Here is a 19,111-nt window from a genome sequence, read left to right on the forward strand (position 1 = left end):
AATAAAGAAGTGTTGACATGGAACGATTTCTTTGCAATTACAGAATGGAATGGGTTGCATACGATGAGCACAGCGGCCTGGAGGCGGTGTCATGGCGGATTGTAGATTAATACCGGGGTCGAGACATCGTGCATGGAGTGCAGCACATCACGGCGCAAGGGGAAACAAACGTGAGGCAATTTGTGGACACCAAGCTATGCACCCCAAACACTGGAATTTGGTGTTAACTCATATTTAACGTTGCTTGTTGTCGTAGAAATATATTTAGATATTTCAAAACGCAAATTACAAACTTACAGATGTATTATTGATGTACTCATTTTTTTATACAGAGTATTGCTGACTGCAAGAACACTTACGCTGGTGCCGCCAGGGGAGCTAACTGTTACTGCACGCCAGCCAAAGGCTGCTACCATCGTCACTTCCAAGTAAAACCCACCATAGTAGACAGAAGTCTCACACATGGAGGAATATTTAGTGTCAAGAGCAAGGGATCTCACGACTCTGACTACCATCTAGAGGTCACTGTAACAAACCACGCCAAACTTACAACAAAGATGGAGTTTAAAGTGAGTGGAAGATTTCATGTGATTCATGGTTATCTGTTCTGTGATCTGTCATGTTCTTTGATCACCATGGATCATGTTTATCTCCTCATATGTTCTTCGACATGTTTATCCAGGTGACAATAGACGCAAGCCCCCCTCACCCTGGCGTTGTACATGATGGTCAGTTGGGGAACCCAGAAGTGGACTTTCAGCACGATCTTCAACTTCATGCACACTGGGACGGATTTTTTGACAAAGAGAGTGGGGTCAAATTCTACCAATACGTATTTAGCCCCAACTGTTTCCAAGCAAGTGATTTTGGAGTAGACAAATCTTCATTGGAGGTACATAATCCGTCTTTGCATCAGAACCAACTAGTATCTTCACTTGTATTTTGTATATTTGACATGTACATAGGATACCCATATCATTTTAATGCAGGTTACTGAAACCTATTCCACATCCGCCTCCTGGACAGCGCCCTCTGTCGGCAAGTATCACGTGACTGTGGTGGCCTACAATCGAGCACTTGAAGCATCCGACCCTGTGTGTTCTGACGGAGTAACTGTAGACACAACCCCACCCAGTGTCAGTGAGGTGGCAGTGAGAGACTCCAGAGTGGTGGAGGGCTTGGTCAAGTCATCCGAAGGTGATGTGTGGTTGATCGACACCCACAGAAGACGTACCCTAGTAGTCACTCCCGATAAAAGCTGCAGGTAAATAGATACCGTCTTTGGTTGGTACAAAGTGGTTAGTTATATCTGCAAACATGTGTGTCACATGGTTGTTGGTGTCTTTGCAGTTCCAAGGCCACGACAGCACATGATAATCGGCTCTCCCTGTTTCCAATACATCGTCACAACAACGGAAGTGGGATGCAACTCTACAACACTGACTGTGAATCTCTTCCCGCATTGCCTGCCACCTTCGTCAACTCACTCTACGTCTACAGAGAACACCATGTGAGTACCTTATGTCATATGATGTGTTATATGTGTACAGTAACCACATTGTTTGTTTGTATGCTGGTTGTTTGATCAGTCTGATTATGTACAAGCTATTTGTAATCAGTAAACTTCTTCTCAGGTAAGTATTTTATCATTTGCCAGCTTTTTGTTAACTGGACTGGCAGTGACACAGAGAGTGGAATCTATGACTACGAGCTGGGGTTGATGTCAGATCCTTCTGGTGAAGCAGCTCCCGATATCCTGCCCTACACGTCCACTCATCATCATCCTCAGTACCAGGGCTACCATCCTCGTCTCAGTGAGGGGCAACAGTTCTACATTGCCGTCAAGGCCATCAACAAAGCTGGTGCCTCAACCATCAGCGTAAGGACAAACAATTATTAATATGTCATAATTTAAGCTACATCAGCTACTGCTAATATATTACTTGTATCGTCACGATATGGCTGAAATATTTCCGATGTGACGTAAAGCATAAACTCACTCACTCATATTAAGTGTAATCATTTATGTTTCAATGGAATCATCTAAACTGTCATTGTTCTATTCAAGGTTATGGGACCCGTAATTGTACATACAGTGTATCCTGTATTTTCTGGATCAATGACCGTGACGTTGGGGAGCAAATACTTGATTGCACGTTGGCATGAGACAGCATTCATCAATACCGAGTATTCATTATACGAAGTTGCAATCGGTATGTACAATCATAACCTATATAAAAGTAATCAATTTATATAAAAAGTCTGTAAAACTGCCATTACACTTATATTATGTATGTCAGGATCTAAGGACGGTCAGTCGACACTCATCCCCTTCACGGCGCTGCAGTCGGGAGGAGGCTGTACACTGACGTCTCCACCCACGTGTACAGCTGTAGCCCTCACAGACCTCCACTGGGATCTCCACCACAGCCACACCTACTTTGTGTCAGTCAGAGTCACCAACATAGTAGGGCTGTCCACAGTGGCAGTGTCTGAACCCTACGTCCACCACGTATTGCTGCCTTCACGTGGTGTAGTAGAAGACGTTATTCCATCTGGAGAAGAATCCTTACTAGGAATAAGTGTATGTGTTTCTTTTTTTATTCAGAGCACATGTTATTAGCATCAACGTGTCTTCTTTTATGAATATTTGTATCCTGTTATCAATGACGACAATCATCTTCGTTGGAGATAGATATTGTTATCACTCAATATAACTGAAATTATTTGAAAATGAATCGGCTGTGTTGTATCCCACTGTAATGTATTCTTAAAAAGGTTCCTTAAAATAGGGTCCGCATGAACATTTGTAACAATATTATTTCCAGAGTATTCAGGACACAGACAGGCAAATCTCAAAACGTTCCATAAGGGCCAGATGGTATGGATTCGTCAGTGGGCTTGAAACTGTAACATACAGAGTCGGTATTGGATCTCAACCTCGTGCATCAGATGTCAAGAGTCTACTGGACGTTGGCAATGTCTTACAACATCAGTTTCTTGACCTAAATTTGCACGAAAATCAGGTTTGTATGACATGAAGTTACCATGTTTATGTACATGTACGAATTGTTTCTATTTCACCATTTTATGAGTGATGTCCCAGTACATAGGTATTGCTTAGCAATTCGTTTATTTTCAGAAGTATTTTGTGACTGTCGTGGCTGCTACTGGTGGAGGAGAGGTGACGGTGTCCTCTGACGGTGTGACGATCATCAGGCCAGATGTTGATGTCGCAGATGTCACTATCAGAGACGGGCCGGGATGCAGTGATTCTGGTATAGGAATACATTACCAGTTACCAAATGATTATTGTATACGAGGTCTGATACATTTCCTGATGAGTCCAGCTTTGTTAACGTTTGGTTTAACGCTGCCTTAAACTGTAGTTCAGCTATATCATGGGGTGATACAGGTCGTGAACTCTACTGGGGAAAAACACGATCATGGCATTAATTCTGACACACCTTGATACATATTCAGGAGAATTCGGGATTCGAACATACTTTTCTGACGCAACTCGGCACAGCCAATTACTATCAATATTAATCACATCAATATCCATAGGTTATATAACAATTTGTACCATTTGTCATTTTTCGTAGTAAATCAGCACTGACGAGTTTTCCTGTTCTTTTCAGGCCAAGATGATGTTCTAAATTCAAAGGACGCAACGGTATGTACGCGTAACAAAGCAAAGAGGCTTATAAGTGTTAGTATACTTAGTAAATGTATCAGTTCATTTTCCATTGTATTTAATTGCACATGAGATAATGGATCTTTATAATTAATTAATTCCAGGATTGTATCCGTGATTTGAAGTTTCAAATCTCCTCCTCAACATATGCGGCCAACTGGAATAGGAGAAATAGCAGTAGCCTGAACTACCCAGACGTACGCTGGGGGTTGCAAATACGATTAGCCAAATCAGGTAGACAAGCAAAAGAAAGTGACGTTAATGACCATGTACATCTTCCAACGTATGTTCATTTGCAACCGACGGCGGAAGTTTCAGAAAGGTTTCAAAAGTGAACATTGTCTTGCATCGAATACTGAGTAACAACCGCAAACCTAAACACACACAGTGTTGTATAGACGTTGTGAATACGAACACATCGTCCTCAAACAGCTTGGAGACTTGCATGTACAAGTCGGGAATACTTTGAAGTTAGGATACAATGGATGGCATCATATACTTACATGACAACTTAATCCGCCTTGTGTGCTGAATGCAAGAACATCTAAGTCGAAGTTTTGTTAGTTAGTGTGTGAGTGAGTTAGGTGTTATGCCGCTTTTAACAGTATTACATTTATATCGCGGCGTGTCAGCTTAATGTGGGAGGAAAGCTCGAAGTGAAGCAGGTCTTAGACGGGAACCGGGATTCGAACCCACAATCATAGGTTTCCGGCGTGCCCAAGGGACGCAACTCTGCACAGCGAATCGCGAATGGGACGACTGGGCCACCCGTGCCCCCTTTGTTAGTTAGTATGAATCAAATGTAATATATAATATCCTTACCATAACAATTACTATAATTGCATTCACTCTTTAGCAGATAACTGGAACACCTTGAGAGATTTCGAGCCCCTTGGGTCCTCTAGGAGGCTCGTGGTTGGTGATTTATCTCTGGAAGCAGGACGTACCTATAGGGCTGCAGTCAAGTTCTGTGCTGGTAAAGTCTGTACTAAGCCTATCCACAGTGACGGTGTGACTGTCCTACCGCATCCTCCAGCAGCTGGAAGCATGTCACTGACATACGATGAATCTGTAGGGGGAAAGGCACAGGTAAAGTATAAAATGTTGAAGAAAATATGATGGCAAATGGAGTATGTATTTAAAGTATTTTGCGCGAAGACCCCACTCATACAAAGATTGTTTTCACGGTATCTCACGAAGCGACATTTGCAACAAACATCGGTGTGTCGTGAGCCATAGAGCTCATAAAATTTGGAACATTTCCCTAACGCCGTCCCTTCCAAATGAAAATTCCGGGAATGGAATATTTTAAAAAAGCCAAAAAACTTTAAATGTGCAAATGCATAATGTTTAAATTTTTAAACTCAGGATTGTAACATAATATTTGTATAAGTAATGCAAAGCCTACACAACATATCAATTGCAAGCGTTGTATCATCAACAAAGTCTACTGTTGTTGTATTTGCATGTAATTAATTGATTTGAGAACAGAATTGAACATATCATGTCGTTAAAGATTTGTTGATATGATATTTTAGATGCCGTGAAGGTGTGTGTTTGTGGAAAAATAATTAGCAGGCAGCCTTGAATTGGGCTCATGAAGAAAAACATTCCTCCCCAATCACGGATTGTATATTATATTATATCACATTTTCCTAGATACAGGTAACGATGTCTCGTTTCCGGGATCCTGATATACCGGTGTTATCAGAAGCCTATGACGTCATGGACAGATACGAGTGGGGACTCACAGACAACAGTCACAACAGCAAAATGCTCATCAACTGGCAGGAGGTGGATGCTAACAGTATTGTCAGTATCAAGGAAAAGGTACGTACGTATGAAGAACATTTCGTGTTGTCTATTTGCCTACAGTCAATATTACATTTGACCATCCTATCCACAGAATTATATATAGTTGGTGTCTTCTTAGTAACATGTTAATGACAGTCGTGTGTTTCCAGATGCGTTTTCAGATAACTCTACCAAAGCAGCTAGACTTTACCAAGTGCCGAAGACTAGCCATCAGGGGTCACAATGCAGTTGGAATATATTCAACAACTTCGGCAGATGTCAGAGATTGTAATGCATATGACCCACGTTACATTGAACCTGCGCTCGTAGTAGATGCTGTCGGTGAGTAAAGCCTGAAGAAGACGAGAACATAACGCATCTCGCATAGAGATTATTTATATTTCAACATTGAAACACGTGCAAATGATCACTGCATAGATATACTCAAGTCCATGATTGTATGAATGTAGCGTTATTAAATCTTGTCAGATTTCTGACTTCCGCCCTCTATATAGAAGACTTTGTCAGTTGACAACAACGTTTCTTGACAATATTGTTGAGACTTCAACGGATGCAACTAACCCACGCCTCTGTGATTCAGGCACAGCGAAAGGACCACATATAGGATATAGCATTAGTTTAGATCAGAACAATTACTGGGAACACGATGATGTTGATTACAACCCCTACAAGAACATCCTGTCTGCTGTGTGGCCGACTCTACGTCACAGGAACTACACGTGGGCAGTGGTGTCAGGTGACCAGGTGGACCCCTCATCTCACTACAAGAAAGTGAGTCTGATGACCGTCACTGACCCCTGTAGCATGCCAGATGTCATCAGGTGTGGACACACAGGTGATATAATTATACAATTATACTGATAATTAAACAATTGTACTGATGAGTTAATCTTTATTTTGAATTCGATTCTACCATACATTTTGAGTTGACGTACTACATGCGTTCATGCGTGAATTAATACCTGGAGCGTAACAATGTTGAGCATTTCCAGCGCCATACTGTTGTTTGAAGGCTGTTGTCGATGATTCCGTAATTCAGATCGACAACCCATTTCAAACACTGGACTAAACCCATGCCTCTTCAATAAAGACATGTGCTAACACCAAAGAATACGATTTGTTATTTAATCATGTCAGAATTGAGATGTAGAGATAGGATACCTGTATATATATGTGTGCGCTAAACTGAACATTTGAACCACACGTTCGATTCCAATGTCAATAAAGCGCGGTTAAATCTAGAGGTAAACTAGCTGCATTAAAAACACAGTGACCACATCTTTTCTGTTATCATTTCGTACTCATCAGTGAACGAGTTCCTCAACGTGGAATTCACACATGGGGCTCACCTACAGCATGGCAAAAGATTTTATGTGTGCATACATGCTGATGAGAAAAACACTCCATTCGAGAAGTGGACGTCCCAGCTGACTGAAGTGAACGCCTGCAGTGACGGCATCACAGTCGACCTCACACCACCAACACCGGGGACAGTGAGCGTTGAGGGACTTATAGACGGATCCTTTCAGGTATTGGTTTTATAGGTATTAGATCCCACAACATAATACATGTATATTCATGGCAAGTTTTCTTGTTGTATTCTCCTATATCCATGTTTAACAACAGAATTTCGTTGCATGGAATCTACGTCTTTCAGGTTAGCAGAACAGACGTTGCCATGAAATGGTCAGCCTTCACTGATGTCGAAGAAGAGGGACATATAGCCCATTTGAGTGGCATTGCACATTATCAGGTAGCCCTAGGTATGAAGTCCTCTTTAACTCAAATATTTGTCAATAAATACTCTCAACATAGTTTGCCTTGCAGACTATAGAGCAGAATATGCTGTACTTTAAATACATCTTAAATACAAATTGTAAATTGAATAACAGTGGCCTGCCATGAATGTTTACTTTCCCAGGATCTGTTCCTGGAGGGCAGGATGTCGTCAAGTTCACCAATGTTGGATCTGTCGACCACTATACACTACACAGTCTTCATCTACACACTGGAAACACATACTATGCCTCAGTGAAAGGTACTACAAGATGGATATAGCATAGAAACTGAATTCATCTATTATAAAACATAACTTATATACAACCTGCCGGGAAAAAGAAAGTAACCACGCATTTTAAAATTTGATGGTCGCTACAATGAAACAAAGATTATTCGATTGTGATGTATTTCATACGGCTATCATAAGTGTGTTTTGAATAAGATGTCGGTGTTTCGGCGACTGTTTTCACCCAAGTAACGTTTTGATAACGTTTGTATTTTGTGGGTCAAATTCTTTTGCGCAGTAGTTTATATATGCATGGTTAATATTAAATTACAGAATCCACTTTTACAGCGGTTTTCATCATGCCAGACACGTGGAGTCCTCTATGTCATACAGCATTAAGGAATTTGATGAGTTATGATTTGTCACCCATTCTATCACTTATGGTGCTCTTATTTTAGCCACAGATTTTGTCAACATGACAACAGTGGCTGTGTCAGACGGTTTCCTTGTGGACTTCACTGCACCAGCCTTGACTGGCCAGCTCGTACAACTTGAGGGACGCTACATCACATCACGTGTGGTGCATGTCTGGTAACATTGAATTAATGGCTTGATATATGCTAGTGAGTTTTATAATTCTGACATTTTTTTAAAATGTGACCAAATGCTATAACATAAGTAGGTTAGTTCGTAAGTTACTACTTATACCAGAAGATGTGAAGGCAAATAGGCAAAACTGTTTTCATTGCGTTGTTCACTTCACATACTAGCAAGTGTTACTGTAAGACTATACAGTTGTACCGTATAGTAGAAGTAGTGCCTGGGCCTGGCTTATGGGATTCGGCTGCAGTTCAATACGTTGCAAGATGACCCTGCATGACATCTGTTACAGCTGGACCAACGTGTTCTCGGACGAGGAGAGTGGAATAAAGGAATATGTTGTTTCCATGGGTACCAGACCTGCGTACGCTGACGTGTCAGACAACTTTGTCACTGACCAGGATTGCCTGGACTTCGATACATCTAACATCTTGGTGGATGGTCATTCATATTATATTTCTCTGAAGGTACATGCATTGGAGAGTGCATACCACATGCATTTCGATATGGCATATACGTATATCTGTGTCCAATATAGTTATCAATATTCCAGAAATATAGAGTGGTGTAAATATATCAAATCCGTATGGAAAAAAACTCCATATTGAGTGTATGTATTGTTCAATGGAATGATAGGCACTGGCAAAACTGTAACCTATAAGTCGGATCATCTATGTTAATGTAACTGAAAAGAAAGATTTATGATTTTTAAAGTGCGATGTTTATTTTCGTCAAGGCCTACAACGGTGCAGGTCTGTACACACTGTTCTCGTCGCGGCCTGTGGTTGTGGACACCACGCCTCCATCTACTGGCCACGTCTTCGACGGAGTACAGTCAGCTGCCACACCTGGTGACAAAGACAAGGATTACATCACCAGTTCCTCAGAGATGGGGGCCTTCTGGGAAGGCTTTGATGACCCACATTCAAGTGTTGCCACGTACACGGTCAAGGTCGGGACCTGCAAAGGCTGTGATGACAAACTGGAAGAGATAGAGTTTGGAATCACAAAAGGTAGAGTTTGATTGGGTTTGGATAAAAAATAAAATAAAATACTCCTCAAAACAACAAGTCACATACTATGTGAATTTCGTACTCTTAATCTTAATTATCCAATAAAATTAATATACTTTTGAAAAATAAGCATTTTAGAATATTGTGCCACACTTTATAATTCACAATACAGCAACAAACTCTGAAGTTTTGGGGGTAGCATCATGTAACGTGTATTGAAAATGTACAGTTCTATTTGTGTAAACAAATTTCGGACATTTCTGGTAATACAATTTCTGTTGATGGATCCTCTGTATGAAAATTTGAGGAGGTTTGTTTATTAGGAGTCAGTATTTTAGCTCTAGGAAAGGAGATTTTAACGTCATCATGAACGTTTTGTAACAACCTACATGCATGGAAACTAAATGCGTACATATTTTATGGTTTTATGTGAGACAGGACTGAACTGAACAACACTATGATATGAATTGATATGACTTGTTGATGATTTATATTGATGGTAATGTATTGAAAGTACAAAGGCAGACCTTTCAGTAATATACTGAACCGCAAAAGAAACGTAACATAAGTAAAAGTAACATTGCATGAAAAGTTGTCATTTAAATATCTGGGTATTTTTCTAAACAATTAACATTTCCTTGTCCGGAAAAATGAATTTTGATGATAAAAAAAAGCAGATGACAATAAAACCGATCGCCCAAACGCATCACGGCAACGGCCATGGTAACCCGATGCACGTGAGCAAATTGAAATGCACATGCGTTCCCACATTTCTTGCCCTATAAAAATCAACCCAGATCGGATAACATTCATTCGTTATTGAATTGCTACTACATGCCCAGATTGACAAGAAATCAGCGACACCAAGCTCTTGGACAATTGCAAGCTGGACAAACCGCCCGGCAAGTAGCCAATGCATTTTAAGTCCCTGTAAGGACCATATACAGGCTCCAGCAACGATACCAGACCACCAACACTACAGATGACCGACCACGTAGTGGAAGACCAAGGGTCACTACCCGACGTCAGGATCGTCAGATTGTGCGACAGCATCTTCAAGATCGCTTTGTTACTACTGCGGAAAGTGCTCGACAGACCACGGGAACACACCAGCGACACATTAGTGCGGACATCGCGCGTCGATGATTGACGAGCAGACACCTCCACTGTCACAGGCCACACCGTGGACCCATTCTGTCACCACGTCATCGCCGGGACCGTCTTCAGTGGGCAACACAGCACCAGCATTGGCGCCACCAGCAGTCACAGAGACAGAGAAGTGTCTTCTGATGAGAACCGTTTCTGGATCTCAACAGCAGATGGCAGAGAGAGAGAGAGTGGAACGTTATTCGGATGCTTTTTGGGTGGTCCGAGCATCATGGTGTGGGGTGGAATTGGTCTTGCACAGAGGGTCGGCCCTGTGATCTTCCAGAACATCGGTCCAGGGAGATGCAATGGTGTCACAGCAGCTCGGTACATTGATCAAGTCTTGAGACCACAAGCCATACCTCATTACGAACGTTGCCGTAATCACGAGTTTCAGCATGATAACGTCCGTGCCCACACTGCGAGAGCAACATGATCTTGAGACTTCCTCCAGCAGAACCATTCAGTGGCCTGCCCTCAGTCCCGATTTAAATCCCATTGAGCACCTGTGGGACGAGATGAATGACGGTTGAATGACGTCCGACCAAGGCCGACAACTGCAGCGGAACTGCGTCAGGCGTTCCCCAGAGTGTGGGTTAAGTGCCTATGGTCTTCATCAACCGCCTCATCCATTCAATGTATCGACACTGCACGGCAGTCACCAATGCACATGGCGAACACACGAGATACTGATTTGTGATGCAACTTTCTCAGAGACTAGTGTTGTGTTTCACTTTAAGAACATTTGACACTTTTATTTCAACCTTGATGATTTTGCCTTGTTTTTTTTTCTTTTTAATATGTCTCAAAATATGTTTACAGTGTTTGGACAAATAAGGTTTCTCATATATCTGTCTTTTGCGGTTCAGTATATATAAAATTGTGAATTTTTGGCTAGTTGGCCTACATTTCCTAGATAAAACAAACATACATACCACAACACATGTATATACATTTACATATGCACTATTAAACTGGTTCTTGATCAGACATAAGCCTCCAGCACATCCTGCTCTCCCCTGGCGTGAAGTACTTCACCACAGTGACAGCCTGTAACACAGCAGGCCTCTGCAGCAGCTCCTCCACCTCAGACGGTGTCATCCTGGACAGCTCCCCGCCAGTTACTGGCACAGTGCAGGATGGCACAGGTGACGTGGACATACAGTTCCAGGCGGCCAGGTGAATGTTGCAGAGAGTGCTTTGAAAATATATTTCTTGAAACGATTTGAGGTATAATGAACTTGAATTGGGAATATTGATTACGGAGATGAAAGAATTTCATTGATTATCCGCCACTTTGTACTGCAAAAATATATGCTTGTTTCAGGACATTTCTGGGGTGCAAGTGGCGAGGCTTCTACGACCCTGAATCTGGGTTAGACCACTATGAATGGCGAGTGGGGACAACCCCAGGAGGTGACGAGATTCTCGCAGCCAAGAATGCAGCCCTGGAGGAGGTCATCTTCCACATCCTGTCACGTGATCAGCAACTGCAAGTCGGAAATAAGCTTTTCAGCACTGTCCGAGCTTTCAACAAAGCAGGTAGCAGACTATTTGTAGCTATGTTTAATGTGTATGTATTCATACACTGAATCTTTAAGCAGATACATGCCAGAGAAAATATCATTATATTCCTATCTTGATTTTGATTGTGTAATCCATGTTACAGGATTTTATGTAGAAGCCTCGTCCAACGGGATTATGATAGACACCAGCCAACCCGTTGTGGTGGCCTCGCCGACGGTGAGAGATGGCATTTCATCGGTTAATGCAAACACTACAATCAGTCGGACAGCTCTAAGTCTACACTGGGAGTTCCAAGACGCTGATTCCTTCATAGAGCGTCATTACCTCTCCTTATCATCCTACCACCTTGGAGAGATAAATAGTTCTAATCTGGAGGTACAGTGAAGTTACCTGAATAACTGATCTCAAAGAAAACATGCTTATAGTAATAATTACTCTTTCTGTTTATGCCCTTTATTCTCACTAGTTATGATTATATTAAATGTTTTGCATTTTGTAATATTACCAATAATCATATATAACATGTTCATGTATTGTTTACAACTATCGAGCTTGTTGAATTACTTGAAATGTTTACAATTACCATATATTGCATTCTTACTTAGAAAGTGAGATGATATTTACTCGTTTCGAGCATCGGAAGTACTGTTAACACATGGTACGCCCATGACAACTTTGGCAATAAGCAGTTAAATACGTTAAGTCACCAAACTCGAAACGTGTGAATAAGAGAACGTCTATATATCGTTATGATTTTATATCAAGTTGCGTGACACGTTGTCTACGTGCTTTTCCTGAATGACTGTGTTAGTGTCCTTGTGAACAATTCATCATTGTATATATATTGCCTTCACAATGGTTAGCCAATTCCATGATTGTTCCCCAGATTCCAGGTTTTATTCGGGAATACACATACACAAACCTGGACTTGCATGATGGAAGTAAATACAAGATAAAGGTCACAGCTTGCAACATGGCGGGCCTCTGTTCATCAGCAGCTACTGAGGACATTTTGGTTGACAGCTCTAAACCCCAAACAGGTAATATATCACTGTGCACCATCAAATAATGCGACAGTTTTAATTGAATGAATATGTAAAAACATTGCAACTGTCTTTCCACTGCAGGTACTTTCGCCATAGAAACTGATCATGCAGCGAAACTCACACGGCATCAATCTGGCTGGATGACATGGAACAGGACCAGTCTAAACCTTGCCTGGCTTGGCTTCTCTGATCTACATTCTGGAATAGACCATTACCTTGTATCAGTAGGATCTCAAGAGTTCGGAACTGATTACAATAAAGTAGGTTACACACTTGCACATTGCGATTGATTAATGACATGCTATTTTATCACACTTAAAAGTATAGAACTGATATGTACTAACATGGTGTCGTGAAATGTTCTTGACGTTCCTCACATATTATTACAGGGCAGTGTACTAACAAAAGTCTCCCACGATTCATCTGGTGTTGCCAATGGCGACGAGGGAGTCCTCCAGACGTTCAATGTACCCACCGAGACCCTGCCACCAGAGGGGACCGTGTTTGTAGCCATCTGGGCTGTGAATGGGGTAAGTTGCACATATGATTAGATTATTATACATGTGTGCCATACCGATATTACGAAACGTGTGTCATAATTCTTGTATTTCCCGAGCGAGAGTTTACACGAGTTTCGTAAAAATAGCATGACACAGATGCAAGTGTAATAATTTCTTTATTTAACAATAATATTATTTCTTAAATATTTCGAGCTTTCTGAGCACCGCCGGCTCAGATAGCCACAAAAGTTGAATGACATCAACAATCTCCAGCTACATTTCTGACGCCTTTTCCAGTGCGACGTCATTTCGACCTTACCCGACAATGCGATTCGAATGACGTCGTAATGCCGTCAGGGCGATGTACACAATACCCTGGTACTTATGAAGTGATATTTACACTACGATTTTTATGAACTCGTTTATTTCTAACCCTATGGGTAATAATTTAGTGTATACATATACGTACACCATATAACATGTGTGCATGTTGGTATATTTGTATCTGGAATTGTTCAGCGTCGATATTTATTAACGTTCATCTAACTGTTTCTCTGTGACTGTTCCTACAGGTTGGCCTACAGAGTGATGCCTACCACGCTGGACTGGTTCTGGAGGCGGACTCTTCTCTGTGGCTGGTGAGGAGGTGCCAGGCCTACAACTGTAAGGGGCACTGTGTCTGTGCTGTGCAGGGCGGTACTTGTACCCACGGCACATGTGTAATATCTACACCAGGTTAGTCTTTTATTGTATACCTTCCTTTTTCAGTATCCCAGTCATATCTGGTTGTCAGTTCGGTGTTGGAGCGACGCAAGTCCTGGACAAGATCACGGGTATAGTGCTGACAAACCTAGAAACATGAAGTTCGAGCCCATGGTCTTGCCTCTCTGGCACGCTTAAGAGGCGAAACTATGCGCAGAGAATGTATCAGCCTCAGGCGACTGTATCGTTTAGAGAATTGTATGATAAACAAAACATTTGTTCGTTCATTTTCGTTCGTTCGTTCGTTCGTTCATGATAGCTTCTCGCTATTTAGTCTCTGCCCATATCATCCAGTGCAATCGTTTACAGGAGCCAACACTATCACTGTCAACGACACCATCGACCTCTTGTTTCCAAACGACGTTGACATTTCTCCTTTCAACACCTTCATGGCGGCCACCTGGTCTGTGACAACACCCGGACTGCAAGCAACACGGTATACATGTATTATATACTCAGAGAATATCAACCTCCGTACATAAAACTATATAAGAAGAAAGGGTGCGCAAATAGTCGGGTACGCACTAATGTTGCTTTATGACTTGAGATCTCTCATGTACTGAAAATCTGGAATGGTGTGTGCCCGACAAATATTGCGAGTATTCGCTACATCAACAAAACTCTTATATTTTCCTTCTTTGAAATCCTGCGCAAAGTATTACCAGTTATTTAACGTAGGAATGATAGATGCGGGTACTTGTTATAGGATACAGGGGAACATAAAGCACAAATACTCTGACATGCTAACATTGCACCGGCACAAAACAACTCCGTGAAAACAAAAGATCTTTCCAATATCAAATTTGTCCTACCTTTGGTCCTATATGTTGTTTTGCAGCTATGAATACAGTATCGGAAACAGTGATGAGCATTTGCCAAGAGGAGTGTTCATTACAACGACTGGGAGAGTGTGGTTTGATGCTGGACAACAAACATCAGCTATTGTATCTTTGGAAGCAGGTTATTTTATGTTTTGTCTCTCCTGCTAGGGTATATATATCCTAGAGACTTTTGAGACTTCATACCTTATTTAGCCGCATTGTGTCCCTTGGGACCTTTTCATTGGATAAGATCATGTGTTTCACGGAACCGTAAATGTACTTTGAGTCATTGAGGTAGCTGGAAATATCATGTTAGTGTCTTGAAAAGGCATATAGTTTCCTTTTTTCAAAAGAGCAATATGTTTGCATAGTACGCAAATTTACATGTATGTATATTAACTAGTGTAAATTAACATTATTAGTGTAAATAGTAGATTTGCAATGCGTACATGTGCCATCTTTGATAGTTTATAAATTAAAAACATGAACTTCATGACACATTATTCCAAGACAGTTAAATGTCACGTTTTCACGGAGACACTTAAGGAAGGAGGAGAAACAAATATCTTCCTTGTATGTTGTCTGTTGGCGTGATTTTTGGACACGGTGAAGACAGTGAAGACAGACTCTTTGTTTAAAAGAGAGGGAAGGTTTGGTGGGAACATACTGTATTGGAAACATTAATGAAAGTCAGTGGTTTGGAAATGTCTGTATTAAGAAGGAAAAGTTTGACTACATCTGCACAGTTATGGAGGACATCTTACAAAAACAACCAAATACTGGTGAACCACTAGATGTGTGTCACCCAGCTACATGGCATCAACCACAGATACAAATACAAATACATGTACCTATATGTGTTTTTTATTGGAAAATATGCGTGCATGCGCCCAAAATACCGCGATAGTAAACACATGTGTATAAATACATTAGCACTACCTAGCCCTCTCTTTCACCTATGTGACACTGCAAACACGAAAACGTCGTTTTTTTCCGTATATGGTCATTCGACGGAAAAACGACGTTATTTGGACGTTTTCAAACCATCGTTATTCCGTCCAAATAACGTCGTTTTTTGACATCGGAATTTACTGGGAGAGAACGATAGCGTTAAGCTCCTCCCTTTCTTGATTGACATTGTCAATCAAGCAACAGCGTCTACCGGTATTTCTACTTCTCAGATTTCATTGGTCAGTCCCCGCGTGTTGGATTACAGGCCCGCGTTTGACGCTGCACTCGAAGCGCTTAGCGGAAGTACTGAAATCAATCGTTCTGCGCATGCAGATTACTTAATGCCTTGACCAAATTTTCCGTTCTGTGCATGCGCGATTTCGCGTATTGTTTCCTAGATTTAATGTCACCACTATTTGACAATGGTTCATAAACACAGTCACGTGAAGGTTCGGAATCGTAACGAGTAACTCCATTTAAATTGAAGAGGATTCCCAGTGATATTGGAGATTCCAAGATGAAACTGTTCTATGGCCATCTAGGCTGCCACGCAAACCGATCTAAACGGGACCCGATAGCTTATTGTATGCTATATAGTCATATAGAAGTGGACAAGAACTATACATTGTATTCCGGCCGATTGTTCTTGCATTTACTTATAAGTCAGGAAAATGAACTTAAAATCGGGAGTTGTTGAATGTAATTATTTTAATTATTAAATGTTGCCTATACACTAATCTGGACGAACTTCTCATTGTTCTGTTTATGTCATCCTATATACTATTAGTATGTTACCGTTCTAAAGTCAACCTCTCACATAACATTATATTGTTCATAGTATCAAGTTTAATCAACAATATCAAGAGCAGCGATTTAAACCACTGAAACACCCAAACACAAGGCTGTTATCAAGCGCTAGTGCAGACGTGATGCATCCTAAAAACTGTATCGTGATGTCTTCAGAAATTCAATTATACTACGAGATAGTACGGCTAACGCTGACTCACCGATGGAACAAAGACAATATCGCTAATACAGATATAACGTATTTGAATGTTAATACTAAAGACAAACAATCATTATTTTTGCAGTGACGATGTAACACGTATACACGTTTATTGTTAACTTTCATCACTTTTGCTCTTCATTTTAATAACTTTGTTTTCACATATATATGTAGCAATACCCGACAAGCATGTCATACATAATTATGGGGCAGTTTTCGATCTTGTACTGACTTATTCTGGTGTTAATGAGCGAAGTTTATTGGCTTGTTTGTAAAACCCCGTTTTTCTTGTAATCCTATTATGACTTAGTTTAATTCTATCTAATGACACCCTGTTCTCTGGATCATGGCTTCGTGACTATCCATAACAATTAAGATGAACATTCAGTTCAAGTAAATGAATGAGTTTGTTTTGACGCTACAGTCAGTCAAAAAACCAATGCTGTGAGGTTTGATAACACACTTCTACCAGGTCGAACATCGTGGATCCTCATTTTCTGCCTAAAGAGAATCATAGTTCATATGCTAATCCATCTGCGAATACCCTCCCACTCAAGATGACCTTACTTGTTGCTAAATCTATCATCTATCCCCCTAATCTCACCCGCCCCCACCCCCCACACGCACGCACGCACGCACGCAAACACGCACACACGCACACACACGCACGCACGCACACACACACACACACACACACACACACACACACACACACACACACACACACAACGGACCTAAATAACCTGGACAGGAAATACTGCTGATAACCTCTGGTCAACTCAGCCGCGCCACCGCAGAATGTTCGTCCAACTCTGCAGGGGGCATTCTCAGTGGCTTCAACCGCGCTGAAATGTTTTCGCCTTGCATCCAAGATGGTGGAAAAGTGAAATCGTATGAAATTTGGCTATTTTAGGTCCTATCTCTTTTTTGATTACCCAATAAAGTCAATTCATAGTTACACGGTTGTGGAGAAGCTTACAACTTTATAAGACTTATTCATCTCATTCCAAAAAAGCTACTCACGCTCACATAAAGTTGTAGTTATTATGTCACTGTTTTATTTCTTTAAAAATATATTACATGTTCAACAATAACAATTAAGATGAACATTCAATTTCCGATATAAGTAAATGAATAAGTGTGTTTTACGCCACAATCAGTCAAAAACCAACGTTGTCCGGTCTGATGACACACAATCTACCAGGTAGCACATTGTGTACACCCTATCCCCATTGAAGTCTCCACTGTGGGTATTCCTGGGGACGAAAAGGCCCCATGTACCTAGGAATTTCATCAATACATTCATGCGCGGCATTCTCTGCCTAAAGAAGATCATAAAGTTAACATGCATATCCAACTCGAACTACCATCCCGCTCAAGATGAATGTTTTATGTAACATCCAACAGGCCCACATTTACGCACGCACGCACGCACGCACGCGCACACACATATTTGGATTTACCAATCCCTGAATTGAGAAGACGTGCGTTACGAAGCTCCTCCAAGTCATCATCAATATCCGTATTTGTCTGTGATATCATTACTCATCCAAAGCCGAATATACATTTATTGTGTTTTCTTGACAACAAATGTTATAATTGGGATAACACTTTCTGAGTAAAGTACAGATTCTCGTACTTTCTTGGGTTGAGCCCCGTCCGGGATTTGAACCCACACTGTGAGTGAGGCACCCAATCGCCAGAACACAAAGTTGGCGATCTAACCCAGCCACCGAACCAAAAATGTTATTCCAGATGACGTATACTTTGTGTACTCCTCTGACAAGAGAAAAATGGCACGGCTTCTATGACCGAAAGCTTTGAACCAACAATGCCTTTTAGAAAGTGGTCAACAGTAACACACATTATATTTGGATACCACTTTCTCAGTAAACTACATATTTTTAGGGTGGAGATAATAGACGTTGATGGTTGATTATCAATGGACAAATTAAAGCCAAAACTTAACTTATGAATGATTGGTAATGGGAAATGGACAATGGGCAAACGGGAGGCGGGGTAATCAGCGCCATGCCAGTTATCTGTTGGCTTCCCTTGTTGCGTTCCCTTCTTCGCTATCTTTTTACTTTTGTTGTTCTTACAGGTACAACTATATGTTCTCTGCCTCATAGCATTTAGTAATATGCACCTGATGAAGGAGAAAGTATATATTCCGAAACGCAGTGTTCCTCCGTTGACATCCATAAATATTTTTCCTTGTG

The 19,111-nt window shown here is 41.2% G+C and overlaps 1 pseudogene; it reads left to right on the top strand.

Annotated features, from left to right (window-relative positions):
- Positions 1 to 19,111, top strand: part of LOC124141842 — a 54,239-nt pseudogene that overhangs the window by 19,013 nt on the left and 16,115 nt on the right.

Source organism: Haliotis rufescens, unplaced genomic scaffold (genome assembly GCF_023055435.1).
Source record: "Haliotis rufescens isolate VD_foot unplaced genomic scaffold, xgHalRufe1.0.p SCAF_7, whole genome shotgun sequence".
Lineage (NCBI taxonomy): Eukaryota > Metazoa > Mollusca > Gastropoda > Lepetellida > Haliotidae > Haliotis > Haliotis rufescens.